Consider the following 12416-nt stretch of genomic DNA (forward strand, 5'->3'; position numbering starts at 1 on the left):
TCCATGTTATATAAATATTCAGGTTCCTGGTATTCCTTTGAATCTTTTTTTAATTTTTAATTTTTTTGCTTTTATGTAGTGTCTTTTAGGGTTACTATGTGTGGTTCTGTTATGCTCTGCATTGTTTTTATGTGTTATATTTCCAGAACTTCCCTTTTAATTTTGAAAAGCCTAGATTTCAGTTTATCTTGAGGAGCAAGCATTATTTATCAAAAGAAGGCTATACTCACATGGTAAATAAGCCAATTAGTGACATGGATTAGGGTGATGATTCATTTTCTACAAGAATTAGAGAGTAATATATCTAGTAATTCTGATACAGACATTTTCTCAGAGACTGAGCTCACTGAGTGCCTGCCTTTAACTTCTCGTGGAAGAATTGGTGACTCCTTCTTGTAAATAGTCTTTCTTGTATTTTTTAATTAATTTCAAAGTTTATTAATGTGTTTTGTCTATCAAAACTTCAGAATAATGTGAATAGAGCTTCTGAAAATTAGTTCTCAAAGTAAGCAATTTTTTTAAAGATATTTTCATGTAGAGTAAAGGAAAAAGATTATTAAATGCTAATTTTAAAATACAGAGTGTTTCAAAACTTATCGTTCAAATTTCATGGGGAGGTAGGGAAGACGTCAGGAAATCGATTTCATATAGGAAAGTATGTCCACAAACATCATCTACATGAACAAAATGGACAAGTAAAGTTAACAGAAGGAAACAGTACAGTTCAGTGGTAATGATTTGACCTTTATTCCAACAAGGTAAAGTAAAGGTTCACAGTAGGTTCTCAAAATTGTGGCCATTTACATGAATACAGGATTCACAGCACTGTTGCATTGAACTTTGAACATTTTAAAAAATGCCTGGCAGATTACGGAAAGTTCCTGCAACAAGGCAAGGTCAATTTCACTGTTGACGGGAGTCTCGTACACATGTCCTTTCATGGACACCCCCCCCACACAAAAAGAAACCCATGGGCTATAAATCAGGTGACCTGGGTGGCTAAGTGGTTGGTCCACCTCTGCCGATCTATCGATCTTCAAATGTTTGGTTCAGGTAATCACGCACATCAGTTATGCTATGGGCTGGAGCTCCATGAAGCTGATACCACATATCATAGCGGATATGTGCAGGATCAGTGCCCAGAAAAGTCGGTAACACTGTCTCGAAAAAGACTAGGTATTTCCGGCTGTCCATTCAGGGGGTAGCAAGTAAGGTCTCTGTAGCATCTGATTTCGAGAGTATCAGTACTCTTATACCTGAGAACCTCTGTGAACGAGAGTAGAGGAGAATGTAATGTAACTGCGTAAATGGTGCATCGCTGCTTTCTTATATGTTAGTTAGAAATAAATGTTTGTGGTGTGAACTAGTCTGCTTGGTTGCGTCATGCACTTCACTGAAACCACACTGTAAGACACAACATTTTGGTGATGAAGGTGTGTGAGAAGAAAATCGTTCCCGACTCGGTGCACTCGGTTACATGCGTAAGCAGTAGCAAAACTGAAACTTGGATTAGGGGATTTCCTGAAAACTGCAAAAGGTAGGAAAGTTATTTGATTTTCATTTTGAAAGGATGGAGAAGTTAATTGAAGAATTAATAAAGCAGAATGAAGCTTTAATGGTCGCACTGCAAGAGAAATCGGAACATAAACAAGACAAAATTTCTGTTTCTTTTGATAAGTTCGATGAAACGGTAGAAAATTTTGATTCGTTCATAGAACAATTTGAGGCTTTTTTGGACATTCAAAATGTTCTAGAGGCAAAACGTGGGAAAGTTCTGATCTCAAGCTTGAATGCGAAATTGTATAATTTGTTGAAAAATTTACTCTCTCCGAATAATCCTTCAGATAAAAATTTTACCTAACTAAAAAAGGTTCTTAAGGATCATTTAAATCCTAAAACTTTAATAATACCTAGTCGGCACATGTTTATAAATAGAAAACAGCATGAGGGGGAATCAATTAATAGTTATGTCACGGAATTATGCTCATTAGCAATTCCTTGTGAATATACAGAGGATATGCTAAATACAATGTTAAGGGATGTTTTAGTTAGCGGTCTATGAGATCGTAATATCTTAAATCAATTATTTCAGGAAGATGATATCGATTTAGAAAAAAACATTAAAGATAGCCTTGGCGATGAAAAGGCAGTTAAGGGTGCAAATGAGATTATAGGAAATTCCATAGAACTGAGAGCACTTAAAACCAAAAAAAAAATGAGTCCAAACCGCGGAAACAAGAGTTTGTTGCTAAGAATAATAAAGGTAAAAATGAAACTTATTCACGTTGCTTAGAAGCAAATCACAATAAAAACAACTGTAGATTTGCAACAAGTGAATGCCATTTTGTAAAAAAATTGGACATATCGAAAGGGCGTGTTATTTGTCTAAGAAAAACAGACAGGTTAAACAAAAGAAAGTTGAGGCAAATAATGATTATGATTCGAAAATTGAGGTCCCCATCTATGGATTTAGCTCTAGAACACACATGTTAAGAGAGGAAGAGCCGAAAAGACCGCCAATAATGGTTCAAGTTAAAATTGAAAACAAACCAGTCAGCATGGAACTTGATTTTGGGAAACAGTTTCGGTAATGTCTATAAATAAAGTTAGAAAAATTTCCAATAAAAAGATTCAGCCTACAAATTTAGTTTTTAAAACTTACAGGGGTGATAAGGTGGTACACCTTTAGGATATGTTCCGGTTAAAGTTAAATACCAAGGTCAAAAATTAGTTTTAAATTTATACCTTGTGAAGGAAAATTTGGACACAACCTTCAGCCGAGAATGGCTGTATAAAATCAATCTCAATTGGAATGGCATCAAAACATTGAAAACTTCTAGTGAATTGAATTAAAAAAATTTGCTTGAGGAGTATAAGGAAATTTTTGATGGTAAATTAGGTGAAATTAACAATCACGAAGTAAAACTAAATTTGAAACCTAATACTCAACCAATATTTTGTAGGTCACGACCAGTACCTTTCGCATTAAAAGAATAGAGTTGAATCAGAAATTGATCGGCTTGAGAAAGAAGGTATCATTGAGAGGGTTCAGACTTCAGAATGGGCAACACCAGTTGTGCCAATTGTTAAATTTTATGGTTCCATTAGGCTTTGTGCTGATTATTCTGTGACTCTAAATAATAATTTGGAAGTGACACAGCATCTATTACCAAAACTCGAAGAAATATTTTCATGCCTTATTGGAGGTAAAAATTTCTCGAAACTTGATTTCAGTCATGCTTATTTACCAATGAAGGTCCATCCGGAGAGGCAGCGATTATTAACAATAAACATGCATAAGGGGTTGTATATTTGTAAACGCTTAATATATGGATTAAAGGCTGCCCCAGCTATTTGGCAGTGCTATGTTGAGGGATTTTCAGGGGATTGAAGGAGTTAAAATTTTTATGGATGATGCTCAAGTGACAGGACCGGATGATCAGTCTCACTTAAAAGCACTGGAAATATTTTTCAAAAAATGCGAGGAGCACGGCCTAAAATTAAACTTAACTAAAAGTAAATTTTTTCAAAATGAGATTAAATTTTTAGGGCATAAAATTGATGCCGATGGATTGCATAAAACGGATGAAAAGACTTCGCCAATTGCTAATGCCCCTACGCCGAAAGGCGTTCAAGACATCAAAGCTTTTTGAGATTAGTGAATTTTTATGCCAAATTTTGCCCTAATTTAGCAACTTTGGCACATCCCTTAAATAATTTAACAAAAAAAGATGTTAAATGGAGTTGGTCAAAAAACTGACAAATTGCTTTTGAAAAAATTAAAAAGGAAATTCGTTCAGACAGAGTTTTAATGCATTACGATCCCACATTACCGTTAATGCTAGCTACTGATGCTTCTCCAGTAGGTCTTGGGGCAATGCTCTCGCATGTTTTGCCTGATGGAACAGAAAGGCCTATAGCATTCGCATCGAGGACACTGACTAACACAGAGCAGAAATACGCCCAAATTGATAAAGAAGCACTGTCAATTCTTTGGGCTGTCAAAAAGTTTTATCTATATCTAAAGGGGAGACGATTTTCTCTGGTGACAGATCATAAACTTTTAGTGGCTATTTTCAAATCGAAAAGAGGACTTCCTAACCTCACAGCCACCCGACTTTTACATTATGCACTGATATTGCAGGCACATCAGTTGATATTGTGTATCGAAATACCAAGGAACATGGTAATGCTGACTGCCTATCGCACCTGCCTCTTAAGTCCGAAGATTTAAGCATTAAGGATGATGTTGAAATATTCCAACTCTCCGAAATTGAAACTCTTCCGGTAACAGCTAGGGAGATAGCTCGGGAAACGCGAGCTGATGAAGAATTAAATCGTCTTTATATGAAATTAAAATCTGGAGAAAGTTTGGAAGGTAGGGAAGTAGAGTACACATTACAAGATGACTGTATAATGAGTGGTCAGAGGCTAGTTGTTCCGAAAAAACTCTGAGTTAAAATTCTTGAAGAGTAACACCAAGGACATTTAGGAAACGTTAAAATGAAGGCAATCGCCAGATCCTACGTCTTTTGGAAGGGAATTGATCATGATATTGAAGAAGTTTCTAGGAACTGTGTCGATTGTATTAAGTTCAAATCAGATCCAGTAAGAGCAAGTTCCATCACTGGGAATATCCAAGTGTGCCTTGAAAACGCATTCACATCGATTTTGCAGGCCCTATTTTTGAACAAATGTTCTTGATTATCATTGACACACATTCTAAATGGCTAGAAGTGTATACCTTAAAGTCAACAAATTCCTTTCAGAGAATTGAATGTTTGAGAGACTGTTTTCAAAGATACGGACTGCCTTTAGTAGTAGTGAGTAACAATAGTCCTCAGTTCCCATCGGGGGAATTTGAAACTTTTTATAAGGAATAATGGAATTACTGTATTTGATGGCATATAAGACGCACCCTTATTTAGAAGGCCACACACAAGGAAAAAAGTTTCAATAGTTTGCGTGGCAGCGCGGTATCACAATAACTTAAAATGTGGTTTCCTTTAGTTCTCACGTTTCGTAAAAGCCAAATAAACAATCACTGAATCCAATTACCAAACATATTTTTATTAAGGAAAATTAACAAATGGCAAGCTATTTTGAACATGATATGTAAATTTCAATAACGAATAAATGAATGAACGGCAAGCAATCAAACATAATACAAAATAAAGCAGAAACAACAAAAAACACAGATTCAAGGAAAACATTGCCTATCATGAAATTAGACTTTCGAAACCATAAAAGTCCTTTTCACTATCATCATCATCGAAAACGAGAATATCGTCATCACTGCTGTTTCCGTCATCGCTAGTATCACCTTCTTCGAATAATGCGTTGTCTTCTGTTTCGTCAAGAGCATTACTGATTCCGCACTTCTTAAAGGACTTAACAATTACTTCAGCCCTTACAGATATTTCACGCATGCGCAAAATAATTAGGGCAGATGCAGAAAACGTTATGTGTGTGTAGACCTTTATTCAGGCTAAAAATAGCATTCAGTATTGAAAGTTAACCTGTGTCCTTCACTTATAGGATGCAGGTAACTTTTTGAGACCAAATTTAGGAAAAAAAGTGTGTCTTATATGCCGGCAAATACGGTAAACACAAAACATGTGCTCCATTTAAACCAGCAAGTAACGGGCAAGCAGAGCGGTATGTTTACACCATTAAACAAGCATCATGTGCAATGCAAGGTTATCCAGGGAATATTAAGCAAAAACTTGCCATATTCCTCATGAATTATAGAAAGGGCACCGAACTTGACAACCTTGTTAAGTCCAGCAATGTTATTCTTAAAAAGAGAAATTAGAACTCAAATTGATTTAGTTGCTCCAAATCTTAGACGAAGAGTGGATAAACACATCCGAAGGAATACTTATGATTTCATTTTGAGATTGGAGAAAAGGTTGCCATTCAGGATTGTATATCGGCAAATACTCGATGGAAAATTGGCACAGTGACAAATAAGGATGGAGCGCTGCATTATACCATTGACGTTCAAGGAACTTTACTGTGCCGGCACGTCGATCAGATCAGATCGGTAGGGAGCGAGGTTCCGTCTACACCGGTAATCTATGAACTTTGTATGGCTGCTACTTCAGATGGCAACGTGAAGCCACAGGCTCAGGACAAGGACATTGAACAAAGAAGTGAAGCTGTGCAAACTTCAGCCAAACTTGAAACATTGTCAGTTCCAAGGAAAACTGAGCCAGTCATTCCAGTGAATCCCGATAAAGAGTTGCAGCAATCCCAGCCAGGACTTAGACGATCTTCGCGCATCCGCAAAGCTCCTCAGAGATTAAATCTCTAAATAAGTGGGGAGGGATGTAGCATCTCATTTCGAGAGTATCAGTACTCTTATACCTGAGAACCTCTGAGAACAAGATTAGAGGAGAATGTAATGTAACTGCGTAAATGGTGCATCGCTGCTGTCTTATATGTTAGAAATAAATGTTTGTGCGGTGAACTAGTCTGTTTGCTTGCGTCATGCACTTCACTGAACCTACACCGCAAGACACAACAGTCTCAACAGTCACCAATGATTCCAGCCCACACATTTATGGCAAAAAGATTTTGCACAGTGTGACTTCTCATACCATGTGGGTTGTCGCAAGCCCACACATGTGAATTGTGTGTATTGAGCACACCTTCATGAGTGGATGAATCTTATTCTGTAAAAAGAACACAAGCTGGAAAAACTGAGGGCCACGGCACCTTTCTGCATGAAACATTGTGCAAATTCCACAAGCTTCGGATAATCATTAGGATGCAGCAACTGCACCCTTTGCAGATGATAAGGATGCACATATTCCTTCTGCAGTATCTGCCACAGTGCTGAGCGAGAGAGTCCATTTTGACCAAAACAGACACTGCAACAGTACGATACCAAAATTCCATAAAGGCAGACTCAATGCAGTAGTGTCAACGGTCGTCCATCTTTGAATGCATTTCTCCCGATGATACTAGGTGTATGTACTGCGCTAACAGAAACATGGCTTTAATCTTGGATGTGTCTAAACCATTTACTTTAGCAATTCACTATCTTAAGCCCATTGCCACTTGGCTCACATTTAGAAACATAAATGACGATTTCTCTTTCTCGTTAGGGTATAAACGCAAAAACTGAAACTTTTGATACCGAACCAGCAGATACAATAGCATAATCAGATGGACCACAAAAATTTACCAGTCACCAAACAAGCAAGCTTCGGTATCTGAACAAACAAGTTTTGGTATGGAGACAGCTTTATGCTGGTATTCGGATTATCTTCGATGGCCTGTAGGACTTATTCTGTGGTGTTGATAGTCTGCGTCAGTCATCTTCTTTCCGTATCCTGCATGTTGCTGCACAGTGAACCACATTCACACAGACTGCAATGCACACATGCAAACATTTGATGGCGTGGCATATTTCTATAGGGGTATTGGTCTTCGTAAACTTGTCCAGCTCAGCGGCCACTTTTGTCAGCTGCCCCATACATGAGATGCATATCTGCTAGCTCTTGATGTGTAAAACAATTCATTTTGTCACTAGTAAAGTGGCTATCACTTCTAGGGATGCGAGTGGCTACGCGAGACAATTCCGAGAAATTTTTTGTCTAGCTAGGGCTACATTTAAAAACTTTTCTGAAAAAGTTCCGGCTGAAGATGTGTTCCTCGAACATTCAACCAATCAAACGAAAGTTCTGCTTCTGAAGGATCACGGGTAACTTTCAATATGGCGATGGCTCTCAATGTAAAGTCAAGACGGTGGAAATAGAGGCCGATTTAATTATTGCTGTTTTGTTGTAATATAACTGCCTGAGTCATTTTTAAAATGTTTATATATTCATTAAATATATAATCATGGAAATTTCAGAGTTGACAGTATTTTAAGACGTTCTTGCAGTTCGGATTCGTTTACAAATTGTTCGTCAACAAAAGTTCGCCAAATTTGTTGTATTTCGTGCTGATCGTGTATTATCACTGTTATATAATAGAATTTTATTTATTAAAATTTAGTTCAATATTTTTTTTAAATCCGTTTGTATATGCGCGGCTTTTCTCCTACTTACTTACCGTATTTATGCGAATCTAATGCGCCATCGAATCAAATGCGCATCCCCATTTTAAAACTTTAAATAATAAAAAAATTGTTTGTCGGCGAATGTAATGCGCATCAATGATAGGAGGAATTTATTGAATCTTATTTTATATAACAATGGATTTGTATATAAACTATCAATTAATGGTATGATAATTTTATTTAAATTTAGATACCATATTTTATACAACAATGGATTTATACATAAAGTAGCAGAACATAGAATTAACCTATTAGTGGGCTATTGTCATGTGAAACAATCATTGTTAATTGGCTCTACCGTATATAGGGTACCTATTGTAAAATATGAACATGAAATAAATCGTAACATTTCTATCTAGCTAACAGTTTCTACAATCAGTGATTAATAGTAAACGTCTTTATTCACTAATGTTTTCATCACTGGAATCCTCGCAGCTCTCTTCCTCAGAAGCAGATTCATTTCTTCTTTCCTCATCATCGTCATGGTCATTCTCGGCGTTCCAGAGCACGTCATCGTCGCTGCCATTCAATGAATTTGAAATGCAGCATTTCTTGAAAGATTTCACAATCATTGGTGCTTCGATGCTTTTCCAGGCAGCAGAAACCCAGTTTGCAACAATGTGCGGTACAGCACGCTTAATTTTTCCTGTCGGGGTCAATACACGGTTTGGCTCACAAAACCATTTTTCGTACTCCGCCTGAACGTACCCCTTAAAAGGTTTATTTACACTAACATCCAGGGGTTGTAACACAGACGTCATCCCTCCAGGAATGATACAAGATCACTGCCTAGGCTGTGCATCTCCTTTTTTACGTCGTCGGTGAGATGACCCCGAAATGTGTCCAGACAAAGCATTGATGGTGGATTAGAGAGCCCACCGGGACGGCGTTTCCATACATTTCGGAGCCAATCAAGCATTAATGATTCCGTCATCCACCCCTTCTCTTGGTTTCGAATCAGGACATCATCTGGGAACGGCTTTTCATTCTTAGGGGTTTTAGGGCATGTTTTAGGGCATGAAGATTAAGAAAGGGGGAAGTTTGCACCCGTCTGCTGTTATTGCCAGCATCACTGTTACGCGTTGTTTTTCACATCCCGAAGTTTTGATGATAACTTCCTTAGTCCCCTTCTCCGTAATGCTGTAGTTACAAGGCATATCAAACCAAATTGCCGTCTCGTCAGTGTTGCCAATTTGCCCCATTGAAAAATTCTTTTCCTTCCGAAGTGTGATGACATACCGCTGAAATGTTAGTGGTTTTCCCTCAAAATCTGCAGGAAGCTTTTGGCACATTGTTGTACGGCGTCTTAGAGATAAACCCATCCACTTCATAAACCGATCCACCCATCCACGGCTAGCCTTAAACTCTTGTTTCAGTATTCTAAGAACTTCAGCCTCCTCTTTTGCTTTATTTCTTATGGTGTCACTAGTCACAGGTTGTCCATTCTTCCTCCTTTCACGTACAAATTCCAAAACTTTTTCTTCAATTTTAGGGAGTCTTCCTTTGCGAGGGCCAGTGAATTTCTTTCTGCTAGCTTTAGTGGCAAACAGTGCCAATTTCTGTTGCCGCCACAAGCGAACATTGCTCTCAGCTACGTTGAACTCTCTCCCTGCCTTTCTATTGCCATTTTTTTCAGCATAAAGAATTACTTTACATTTAAAAGTAGCGTCATGTGACATTCTTCTCTGTTTGCCCTCCATTTCGTGACTACGTACTCTGCAGTTTGTATCCTCTATGCAATAATGTGTCAACGGTAAATGTAGTCGAGAAATTTGGTTGACGTCATCGGCGAACTTTGCACTCGAATCTAATGCGCACCCGAATTTTGAATACTACATTTGGCCAAAAACGATGCGCATTAGATTCGCGTAAATACGGTATCTTTTAAATTGTTAATTGCATAAGCAGTGACACATTTTAAACAACATAAAAGATGCATAAAAAAAGAAAAGCATAGCTTATGTATTAATGAGAATACTCATTAAATTTGTCTATTATTTTCATGCTATTAATGAAATAATTTTTGGATTACAAATACATTAGAAACTATACTTTTATTGTAAATGCTGCATATTGAAACATTGGAAATTTATGGATTTATTATTATGCATGATGAAAAACATTTGTATACACATTCATTAATATAAATCTTATTCATTACATTAATACTAATAAATATATATTAACAACTTCTAAACCATCACATCTCCCTATCTGCATGTAAATATATGACTTATTAGATGTGTATATATATGTATGTATGAATACAAAAATGAACATTGCCCAAAAGTTTATTTGAAGTTACTTTTAATTCATATAATGATCATGTAATTGGCAGCAACTGTAGTCATCAGTTCTTTGCAAATTATTATGGATATGTAATAATCAGGTGAAAAATAATTGATGAGCATTTGAGTACTAAAGAGTGTACACATTTTGTTATCGGGTTAATTCATAATTATATCATATGTATAATCTACGCAATATAAACATGACTAATAAATAATAAGAAATGTAACAGCTGTGCATTTATAACATTTGATTACTTAAAACAGTACACAACTGATTATCACCTTCATGTGTGTTTAAATAATGAATTGTACTTTCCAATTAAGTGCATGGGCCTACTAGTGTCCAAAGCGTCTTTGAACACTGGTTGTTCTGTCTCAGGTTAGAATGCTGCGAACGGGCTGGCTTTTTTGGTTTTCCCCATTTGTAACTGGTATACCAGCTACTTTAAAAAAAATCTTCTACAAAGGGATCCCTCCTGTTAGGCAGATATCCCTCGAGGCTTTGCCATAATCACATCAAACAAACTCATGATGTGGACCACCTAATTTCTAGAGTTGGTATAATTAATGTGTTTTAGGTATATTACCGAGTGTTCTATGGGACAGTACATAACTCGCACATGTTTGATTGCTCACGTATTCATATACTTTATTTGATCTTCATTTTGCTGAATAGTATCTGCTGGCTGTGAGGATGTAAATATCAGACATATAAATTTTTGTGATAGAATTTCTTTTTTTTTTTTTTTTTTTTTGTTTTTGTTTTTTGTCTGTTTGTTTGTTTGAATGGACAAAACAGTAATTATGAGCCATAAAGTTAGTCAAGAAAATGCTTTCACCAGGTCACAAATTTTGCAGTGAGCCATCAAATTTTCATTGGAATGCAGACAACAGAAAATACACATAAGTAATGTCTGATAAATAGACTTATCCAGCACAGGTTTTAATTTGGCTATTACTAATGTAATTGATTGCTATAACCAGAAGTGTGTTTATCTGTTACTTGAAGTGCCAGAGTGGAGATCAAAGTGATTAACTTGATCATAATAATCTTTCTATTACCTTCCATTACTAACAATAAAGTTTAAAACGAAAAGAGTGTGAGCGATACAAAACAACACGACAGGTTCGAATCCCGGCTGCATGGGTGTTTTTGCTGTTTTCCCCAAGTGTGACTCGTATACGAGCCAGTTTCCCTTAAAAAGTCCTCCACGAAGGCATCCTCCCTTAGGCAGATAGCCCTCGAGGCTTTGCCACAATCACACAAACAGACACAAAACAACACAAAGAAGCAAATGTCACTTTTGCCAATCTGAGCGATAACTGATTCTTGTTTGGCTTTCAGCCTGTTTACCAAGTGAAGATGGTAACCCTATTTCGCCAAAGAGCATTTTTCAGAACTGTTCCACCAAACGTTTTGTTCCGGCAACAAATATCGTATGTGATAAGGGTTTAAGTCGACTCGTACACTGATCACAGTGGGAGTGGTTGGGCGAACTGATTGGGTACACACAATGCCCTCACGCACATTTGCAGACATACTTTCCTATGTGAAATCAGTTCCCTGATGTCTTCCCTACCTCCCCATGAAATCTGAATGATAAGTTTTGAAAAACCCTGTATATGATAGCTTAAGTAATAATCTAAAGTACCAAAAACTGTGACATAAAGACTTCATTTTTTTGTGACATTTTCCTAAAATTAGGCTTAGTGAATGCAAAACTACTGTTTTATGGAACAATTCCTAACAGTTTACCATACATTTAGTTGACTTCAACATATTCTTTTACGTACATCTGCCTTTAGCACAATGAAAAAAAAAAAAGGCTAGAAAATTCATACACAGGGGGGGGAAAGAAACACAGATTTTAATTTTGAAAATAGAGCTAATGAAATGACATTATATGATATTATAAAAATCTGATGTGATAACACATAACTTGCTCGTACAGAATATTAAATTATACACAATTTTTGTTGCATTTCATTTAAACTTATTTTCTCAAATTTCAATATTCAGCTCTTCATTCAATTAATTCAGTTCTCACTTTGCA

The 12416-nt window shown here is 36.7% G+C and overlaps 1 protein-coding gene across 1 annotated transcript in view; it reads right to left on the reverse strand.

Annotated features, from left to right (window-relative positions):
* LOC118190330 (KICSTOR complex protein SZT2-like) overlaps nucleotides 1–12416 on the reverse strand; it is a 279720-nt gene that overhangs the window by 44119 nt on the left and 223185 nt on the right. The window lies entirely within an intron of this gene.

Source organism: Stegodyphus dumicola, chromosome 6, assembly GCF_044657685.1.
Source record: "Stegodyphus dumicola isolate Sdum_Otavi_A_Nest chromosome 6, ASM4465768v1".
Classification (NCBI taxonomy): domain Eukaryota; kingdom Metazoa; phylum Arthropoda; class Arachnida; order Araneae; family Eresidae; genus Stegodyphus; species Stegodyphus dumicola.